Raw genomic sequence first — 9,901 nt, 5'->3', positions numbered from 1 at the left:
TTCGTGGCAACAGGCTTATCTGGATCACGAATAGTGATTTGAGTTGCTTCCTCTATAGAGATGGGTATGGATGAAGTAGGCATCTTATTGCTGGCATTGCTCTCATTTCCATTGTCGTTATGTTCCTTCTCAATCTTGGAATTCTCAACTTCTTCAAAAAATGAGTCTAAAAAAGCACTAAACTTATCATGAAGTGTACTTGAAGTCAATGTATCTTCTAGTGCCTTGTTACATCTACTCCTAAGGGCCCAATGTTTAATGATAGATAGTTGGTCTTCACTATTTGTAATGCAATTTCTAACAACTCCGCAACCAACATGTCTTGCTTTAATTGTCCATCGTTGCATGATATATCTTGATGGAATTTCTAATACTTGCTTCTTTACTAAAATGTGCAAGCTATGTTTGCATAATATACCTTCCATCTCAAATCTCACACAAGATCACTTAATTCTTTTTTCTTTGGATGTATCGAAAACAACATGATGCTTTACTATCTTCTTGCTTTCAGCCTCGCTATCTATATTCCAAACGGCATAAGTAGCACTTGCGCCGTCCTTCGACAACTTTTCATGAAGCATGGAGTAACTATCCTTGAGTTCTTTCTGAAAGATAGTAAACAGATTCTTCGTATAATTCTCCCGAGCTTGTTTTTCAATGGGATGTTCAATTATCAATGTAGGAACTGAGTTTGTGGACTTAAAATCTTGCTCAAGTTCAGCGGCTCGGCAAGCTCTGACAGCATTATCATACTGCTTAACAAAATCATGTAACTCGGTATTTACATTCACAAAATGATCAAAAAAGCATTAATTCCCTCACTCCGCTGAGTAGATGTCATTCCTGTAGTAAAAGTGTTTTTAAGATACACTGGAGCCCAATGATCTCGATGATTGTATAAATTTACTAACCAACTCTTTTTATCTGCACCATATTTGTCCCTCATTTCTTCCCAACGCTTTTCAAATTTTTCTTCCGATTTACTCCAATACCATTTGTTATACTTTATAGAAACATCCTCACCATAATCATTATGCATTGATTGAAGATTTTGTAAGGCATTCCTACGAAGGTGCCAAGAACAAAAGCGATGGCGAGTTTTAGGAAAAACTTTGTGAATAGCACCACACATAGCTTTATCTTGATCAGTGATGATTGTTACTGGTGCTATACCCGACATACATTTTAACCATTGGCTAAATAACCATATAAACGTCTCCTCCGTTTCATCGGCCAGTAACGCACACCCAAATAGAGTAGACTGTCGATGATGGTTAACGCCCGTAAATGGTGCAAACGGCAATTTTAAATTGTTCGTTCTATACGTAACATCAAAGCAAACAACATCTCCAAATTGCAAGTAAGAAGTCCTCGCCCTACCATCCATCCAAAAAACACTTCTCATCGTCCCATCATTTTCTAAATCAAGTGCAAAGTAAAATTGAGGATCAGATACCTTTTTCTCTTGAAATTGATGAACTATGTTCACGCACTCATGGCCGATGTTGTTTCTTCGTTTAAGTCTAAGTTGTGCTTGGCATTCTTGTTGAGTGAGAGAGCATTGTTCATTGCCATGAGCAACGTCTACAACCTTACAAATGGCAGAAGGCCGTAAACCTTGATTGTCAAGAGTATCTATCAACCTTTTTGTCGATTGAGCTCGATGAAGTGTCCGATGTGAGTAGTGCTTCTTTACCCGAGTTAGGGTGGTTAATGGATGACCATTATGCTTACTGTTTAACTTTCGGACCACCCATTTTTCAGTGCTTCTATCAAGTCCAATAACCATCCTTGCGTTGCATCCACATCTTGTATCGAACTTTCGAATTACATTCCGACCATCTTCTCTTTTATCTTTTAAAGATTTAAAGCCTTCTTTGTCACATACAAATATTCTAGATAGGATTGCATCTTTCTTTCTCGACCAAGCTGTGTGACCCTTGCGAACACCAAATCCCTTAAGTCTGGCGTATGCATTGTAGAAATTATAAGCTTCCTCATGAGTAGAGAACTCCATTCCGATATATGGATCAACGCTGTTTAAATTATCTTCACCATTTTCAACGCCCATAAGCTCATCACCATTCTCCTCATGCTCGGATGCCTATAAAAATAGAGAAACAAAACTCATGCCAAAAGACAACGATTTTGGTATATGTCATTAGTTAGTAGTACACTATAAACAATAAGATATTATCACCTGAGGGGGAAGCCATGTTATAGTTAGTAGATCATGGTCCTGGCCTTTATCTTCTTCCATTGTTGACTCACGTGAGAGAATTGTTGGAGTGTCTATACAAGCTATCAAATTATCACATATAAGAAGTTCAAAATCGCTCAAAAAACGTCATCAAGTTGATCTTTCAATTTCAATAAACAATTTCATTACGATAGTTTAAACCAAATTTAAAGTTTATATCCAATTTAACAATACATGGCAAAAATAGCTCTAAATTATCCGGCTCGTAGCCATAGAGTGAGTGCTGCAAACCAAGTAATGTATGAGCTGAAATTAAAAGGAAGAAGATAGATCCAAGGAATATGCATGAGGGAAGATAGAACCATCACGAAATCCACTAGATCTAACAGGAACGCCAACTAGAACTAACATGCCTCGTAATAGAACTAACATCATCTCCATTAGAGCTAACATGCATCCCGGTAGCATTAACATGCATTTCAGTTAAAACTAACACGTTAATTTAGAGCTAGCTAACATGCATTTCAGTTAGAACTAACACGTTAATTTAGACCTGATGCCTTACCTCGGTGGAGGCAAGCTCGACAACGGCGAAGTGCGATGAGTCGGCGGCAACACTGAGCGGGGACGGCAAGCACAGGCTGCGGCGATTTCGGGAGGTGGAGAGGAGGGGGGAGGTGATGGCGAGGCAGACGTTGAGGGCTTGGTCGAGCTCCGGAGGCGGCGATGAACCTGAGGGCTGAGCTCGAATATCGTCGGAGGCGTGGCTGATGACGAGGGCTGAGCTCGATGGCGAGGAGGAGTAGACGGCGATGACCCGGCGGCGACGCTCAGCGGCGGCGATCTCGGGAGCTGGAGAGGAGGAGGGGAGGTGATGGCTAGGGCAAGGGGACAAGTAGTATACTTTACTTAAGCCTTAACTTGGACTTTTATTTAAAATAATAAAATTTTTGCATGCTTAACTTAGCGTTGAAAATAATTTTTCAAAGTGTCTTGATTTATATATTTTTCAAAATATATATACATATATAAAAAAATATAAATTTGCAAAAGAAGAGTGCAAAAAATAGGAAAAAAAAACTTTTGAATTCAAGGTGATTCTATCTTATAAAGCTTAAGTTGACCGAGTAATTAAGCCCAAGGAGTATTTCCATACTTAATGACCTAAGCCCAGTTGGGTTGGGATTCATTAGCCTAAAACTCATTAAATGGTCACTTAGAAAGCCCGATAAAATAGAAAAAATTCACCAAAGAATAAAGAGTAAAAATATATATATACTAACAATATTCTTATATATATAGTTATATTTGTATATATGGTCCTGAAAAATGATTTTTGATTAAGAGTCTTGAAATTTATTTAAAACAAAGAGTTAGCATGTTCTTTTCAAAACTTTTAAATTAAATTTCTAAGTTTGACTTGGTTTTGTATTGCTATAATGAAAAGATTTTATAAGAGATTTACTTTAGAGTTATATATAAAAATATTTTCTTGAGTAATAGCTAGCTTCAATTAGAATGTCTAAATATATCAAGTAAAATTAGTTATATACTGACTTCTTTAAATTGGCAAGTTGACCGAATTTTATGGGTATATTCACTGTAAACCCTCACGAGACTATAACTCGTTCTCTAGGGTAACTTAGGGGTTTAAAGACTTGTTATATGTGCTAAATACAACCGCAATTCCTGCGAAAGTGAGTTAGAATTTTTAATTTCTTTCTTTGCTAGAGGACTAACAAAAGTTTAGGTGTAGGGGTATTTAATAATCATATTTTTATTATAATTTTATATTCTTATTATCTATTTTTTATGAATAAATATACCACTAATAATAATTTTTATCTTTAATTATAGGTTAATAAAGAATAAAGCCCAAGATCTCATCTCTCAACAAAAGCCCATGAATTAATGAAGAATACAAGCAAAAGCCCAAAAAGCAAAAGCCTAAAGCCAATGGAAGAAAAGGAATTCGATCAGAAATATAGAAGCATGGCTATCGATAGGAGCATCGATACCAACATAGATGCCGCCATCGATGCCCCCATCGATGCTGACTGTTCTGTTACAATCCTATGGGTGAAAATGGAGGGTTATGGATAAGAATTCAATCCAAAGGCTCTAATTCACTGATGTTTACTATAAATAGGGGTAGAGAGTGAGGGGTTAAGGGTGTAAAAAATTTTGTATCTCTATTTGGAGAGGAGAGTTGCTCTTAATTGAGAAGATCTTCTTAATTTGTAACTTTTTGTTTTAATTAATAAAATAATTTTTTTTCACCACTTTATATTTTTCTTCTCTTTGTTGGATGAGGAAGATGAAGATGAAGATCAATTTGGAGGTTTGTTTTTATTTTCTTTTATATTTTTTTCTTATTGCTTAGTAGTTTAGATTTACATTAATATCTTGTAGTGTAGATTTATTTTTATGCTTTTATTCTCTTGCTTTAAGTTCTTGCATTTAATTTTTGTAATTTATTGTGTAGTTTAGTTCTTATAATTTATTTTGTAGATTAGATTTTATGTTCTTATACTATTCGCCTTGAGGCTAGAACCCTCTTGGGATTAATTTTTTCTTTTACTTGTTTTCATTTTCTTTCATTTTCTTAGATGTGGAATTAATTCTTATTGGAACAATAGAAATTGTATGAAACTAACTTTATTTCTCTTATGATTTGTTAATCATTCTCTCATTCTTAAAATATTCATGCTTAGTATATTCAACTAAAGAACTAATTGGTAGAAAGAATTCTAGAATTACTATTTAGTTGTTATTTTTTTCATGAGTAATAATTTTACTTGGATGATAATTTAATAGTTTATACTTCCCTTGAGTGGTTTGATAATCTATACTTTATAAATCTAAAGTAGAATATAAAAAAGAGAATGATTTATATCTTATAAGTGAGATTAGTTAGTGGATTCAATTCTAAATTCATCATATCTTTAATTGATTCCTCCATCTTGACTTTCTTGAATTTTCTTTTTATTCTTGCTTTTTAGTTTTCCTTTGATTCTTTTTCTCTCCTCTCAATCTTATTTTTATTGTCACTTGCATATATTCATAACAATTCTCATATCTCCCCACAATCACATACATTCATCACTCCTAATTGTTACGCACACAACATAAGAACCGGTTTTAATTTTTCCTATAATACCTTCCTCTTGTGATCGATAACTTTTTATGCTATAACTTGATTGGTTGTGTACTTGCAATTTTTGGGATATCATTTATGCCCCATCAGTGTGCCCCTTCATCAATGCTCTCCCTATTAGTGCACCCCTTCATTGGTGTGCCCCATTTTGATTTCAGAGCAGCAAATTTCCAAGTCTTCATCAGCGCACTTCTTCATTGGTGAGCCCTTATTGGTGCGCCCTCTTTTAGATTTTGGAGCACTAAAGTTCTACGTCTTCATCAGCAGGTCCCTTCATCCATGCACCACTTGGTGGCGCGTCCCTACATAGGCGCACCCTATAATTATGTGTCTCCTTTTGGGGTGCACCACTATCGGATGCAATGCTGATTACTTTGTCCGTATGTCCCTATTTATTCTAGAAACATGAACGTTTAATTTTTAGCTTTTTGACTCCTTTTTCATCATATTTTGATCTGACACTTGGTGTCTCATTCTATTAGTCAATTTGTGAATTCTTGGGCTTCATTAAATGACCAAAATATCCCTAGTATGTTCCACACCATGCCATGTTGATCTTGTTTGCACTTTTAATTGCCTACAACAGTCTCATTTATCATTGGTAGACTTCACATCCAGTAGTTCAACTAGCAAAGAAATTTAGAAGGCCTCTGTGGAACCTTGATTTTAGTAGCTAAGTCAAAGATCAAGACATTCAATGAATCAATACTAGTACATGATTGCTCGGCATTACACCTCAGACTTTGAAAGAAAAGCTTCTAGGTAGGAGATCTAGTCCTAAGGAAGCAAAATTCAACCGTCCCAATGTTTGAATGGTAAATTCAAGGTAAAATTAGAAGGGCCCTACCGATCACTCAAGTGCTCCGCATTAATTGGATCTTACATGCCAGAAACTCTAGCGGTGATGATTTGCCCCATGATTTTGAGATCATAAACCATATTAAAGAATATTATCAATAAATTATAAGTATTCTAATTTCACATGTTTGGATGTGTCAATGTCAATTCTTGCAACTATACATCTATTGCGAGCATATGTTCGTGTATTATGATCACATTTAGTGGAACAAGTAGCTCCATTACCCTCGACGGTAACCTTTTTATAGATGTAGGGCAACTGGACGCCTTTAATATTTATAATACTTTCAGTAATGCCCCTTCAACTCCCTTTTTGACTTGGTTATAATCCCAAATATGAGATTCTAGCTTACCACACATTTGAATACAAATGTATTGGTTTATATCAATGTTTTGAGTCTCATATTTGTTGTCTGCACATTATTAATCAGACAAACCAATTTAAGCATTTGAAATTGGATGACAGTCATAACACAAGAGATACTCTGTTTTATTTCTCAATGCATTATTTTGTATCTTTAGTACCTTAGAAAATATTACATTTAGCATGATTTAGATATGCAACAACCAATTTTTCACCAAGATAGACCTGTGCTTCAGTAGTAAGATGTAGGTTGTCTTCTCCTAATGGCAATCCTTTTGCATCAACAGTTACAACATTTGGAAGATTGATTTCAAGTTGTGCTTTTCTTACAATATCTGTAAAGTTTCCTTCCCCGGAAGCAAGAGCTACCTGCTTGAAAAGTTAAGATTGTTAATTCCCATTTTTATTAAAAGATAACTCATAAATTTGTCTTAATCATTATCGTTTTATATCATTGTAAGTGACATTCAACTTTCTATACATTGGTTTCGCAATATTCCCTCGGGATTGAGAAATATTGGATTTTTTGTCAATTTTTTATCATTTTTTGTAATGATTTTAAAAGTCCATTTTAATTAGAAAACTAATCTTGTTTGATCTCAAATTTGACCGATTAATTTTCTCAATCATAGAGTATATTTTTAGGATAGTTTAATACTTTCTATTTCTCGCGATGTTTATCCTAGTAGGAGTCTACTTTGTTTTCTTTTTAAACTGATGATTGTAAGCCTTGGAGGCATTAATGTTGATTAATAAAAACTCATCTTTTATATTACTTCATGATTTGAGATTATCTTTTTTTGAACTCAAAGATTGTCCTTCACGGATTTGTATAATCTCCTTGGTGGATCTTGACGTTTTATTTCCGCGTCGCATCACAAAGCTTTAGTAAGATTATTTCTGTGGTAGTCAAGGACTATGAAGTATTTGAGGGAGCGATGTTACCCTAAGTCGTAAAAAATAGCACAAAAATATCTTAAGTTATCTAAATGTAGCATATTGGTACCTTTCTGTTAGCTAAATGTTAGAATATTTTAGAAAATGCTCCAGTGTGCTTAGCACATGACATTTTTTATTCTATTGACCCTATTTGTTATTTCAATTACCACTTTACCTACCCCTTTAATTTATTACTATCATTCATATTGTGACTCTTCTTCCCAGATTCCTCTCCTTTTTCTTCTTCTATTTTAAAATTTATTGCAGGTGGAGATGAAGCATTTCTACAAGTTTTGACTCAAAGGCCTAGGTCAAAACTTGAGACCAATATAATGAAGGATTGTTGAATTTAATTGGTGTTTAGGTTTCCCAAGCAATGCTTCCAACATTGGTCCTTTGACATGACAGAAAGATTATATCATTAAGCTACTAGTTAATAATAAGATACTACAATAAATATGTTAAATGATACTTAAGTATCCTATTGTTTCATTTCACCTTGATAGCAATTAGGTAAGATTTAGTAGGGTGATTAGAAAAGGTGGTGGTGTCTCCTCTCTCAAGGTCTCATGTCATTATCAGATATTGTAAAGTGATTATTTGATCAGGTTTTAAGCCTATCTCCCACATGTGAGCCTTTTTTTCTCTAAGCTTTCTTGTCTTCACTCCACCTATTGGGAAACCCTTCTCATCCCTATTTGCCAAGCCGTCTGATTCAGCAGATCCTCTACCAAATCACCTACCTCTCTTTAAATTGTTTATCGATCTCAATAAAGACATTCACCCTCTCCCCAAAGATCAACTAGGTATCCTCCCTCTATCAGACAAAGGGTGGATCAAGGTAGTTAGCAAGAAGAAAGAACTTCATATCAGTGCTTAGAATTAGGTAAAGATTCTTTTTTTTTCCTACCTAAAGGTGTTTTTTCTTTGGGGGCGATCAGGACCACATGGCCAAGAATTACAAACTAGGAGATATTAAGTGTTTTGCATGTAATCTGATTGGTCACACATCAGTTACCTACCCCACAAAAATTGCATGTCCTCCACTACCTCCACCTCCATGGCCACCACCACCTCCTGCCTCACCATCACAAAAGTTTGTATCTTTGTCGCTTGACTAGAGTTCGTTGTTGATAGCATGGATAGATATCAATGCTATGGGTTTTTCCATTTATCAGCATCTTAAAGTTAGAATTTCATCTTCAAGATAATAGATGGGCCTATAAAGTTATACATTCATCTCCTGACTCTTTTTTATTGAGTTCCTGGATGAAGAAATTCATGATCTGGCATGCTCTAATTAGATTTTTAACATGGGAACTTTGGAGGGACTTTTGAAAGATGGATTGAGGGTTTTGGGTTGAAATCTTTTTTTAACTTGGGTAGAGGTACTCCAACATTTCGATGCACCTATGGAATGCCAACTTTCTATAAGTTTTTCTAAAAGAGATCGGAGAGACAAGTACAACCTCGGCTGACGTTATCATCAAATCTAATGCAAAAGACTGCATGGTGCTTTTAAAGGTAAAGGATATTTCTGAAATCCCATGCTCAATTATTTTTAGTATGAATCCCCTTGTGATGGTAATTTCATGGAGGATTCAACTAACCTTTTAGCCAATGGGAAGCTGCTAACAGATAAGAAAAGCAGAATTAGATAATACTATGATGAATTTGTTCGTAGGAAGCAGCTCTTTAGATTCTTCAACCTAGAAAGGAGAGAGGCTAGATAAAAATATAGAGGTTACACAATCTAAAAACCCTTTAAACAGGCACTGAGAAGCTTAGGCACTAATTTGACTGAAGCTAGAAATGAAGAGCTTGTTAAGGAATCTCTTGATCCCCACTGCAGCATTCCTGATTCTATGGGCTAGCTAAATATGACAATTGGGAACAATTTAATTGAAGTAAATTGTGGAGGCATCCTTGAAGTCTCATTGGATTGAATCTCCTCAACTGCACCTCCTCTAGGATTTTGGAAAAGCCGGAGAGCTAACAGGAGGAAGGCTTCTGCTAGAGCCATTTCCCACATCCTTCACTACAAGCTTTTAGCACTATCGAAGAAATCATTTCCAGGTGGAAAATAAAGTCAAAAACACTCACGTTCTAAATCTATGCCTCGTAATTCTTTGCATAAATCAAAGCTAGTTAGGTTTTTTGTTAATTGTGGTATGAAGGAGCCTATCCCTACAGATGGATTTTCTAAAATTAAGGCACTTGAGATTGAACAAGTTGATTCTTCTTAGCTCAACTCCCTCCTCGGTCTAAGTAGCCTCTTATCTTATCTTAATAAAGATTGGGTCCTGGAATATTAGTGTAAGGACCATGAATTTTAATACTAGTTAAAATAATTATTTTGGTATTTTAAAATATTTAATTATTA

The sequence above is a fragment of the Asparagus officinalis genome, chromosome 3 (genome assembly GCF_001876935.1).
Source record: "Asparagus officinalis chromosome 3, Aspof.V1, whole genome shotgun sequence".
Taxonomy (NCBI): domain Eukaryota; kingdom Viridiplantae; phylum Streptophyta; class Magnoliopsida; order Asparagales; family Asparagaceae; genus Asparagus; species Asparagus officinalis.
Note: the sequence above shows the minus strand (reverse complement) of the source record.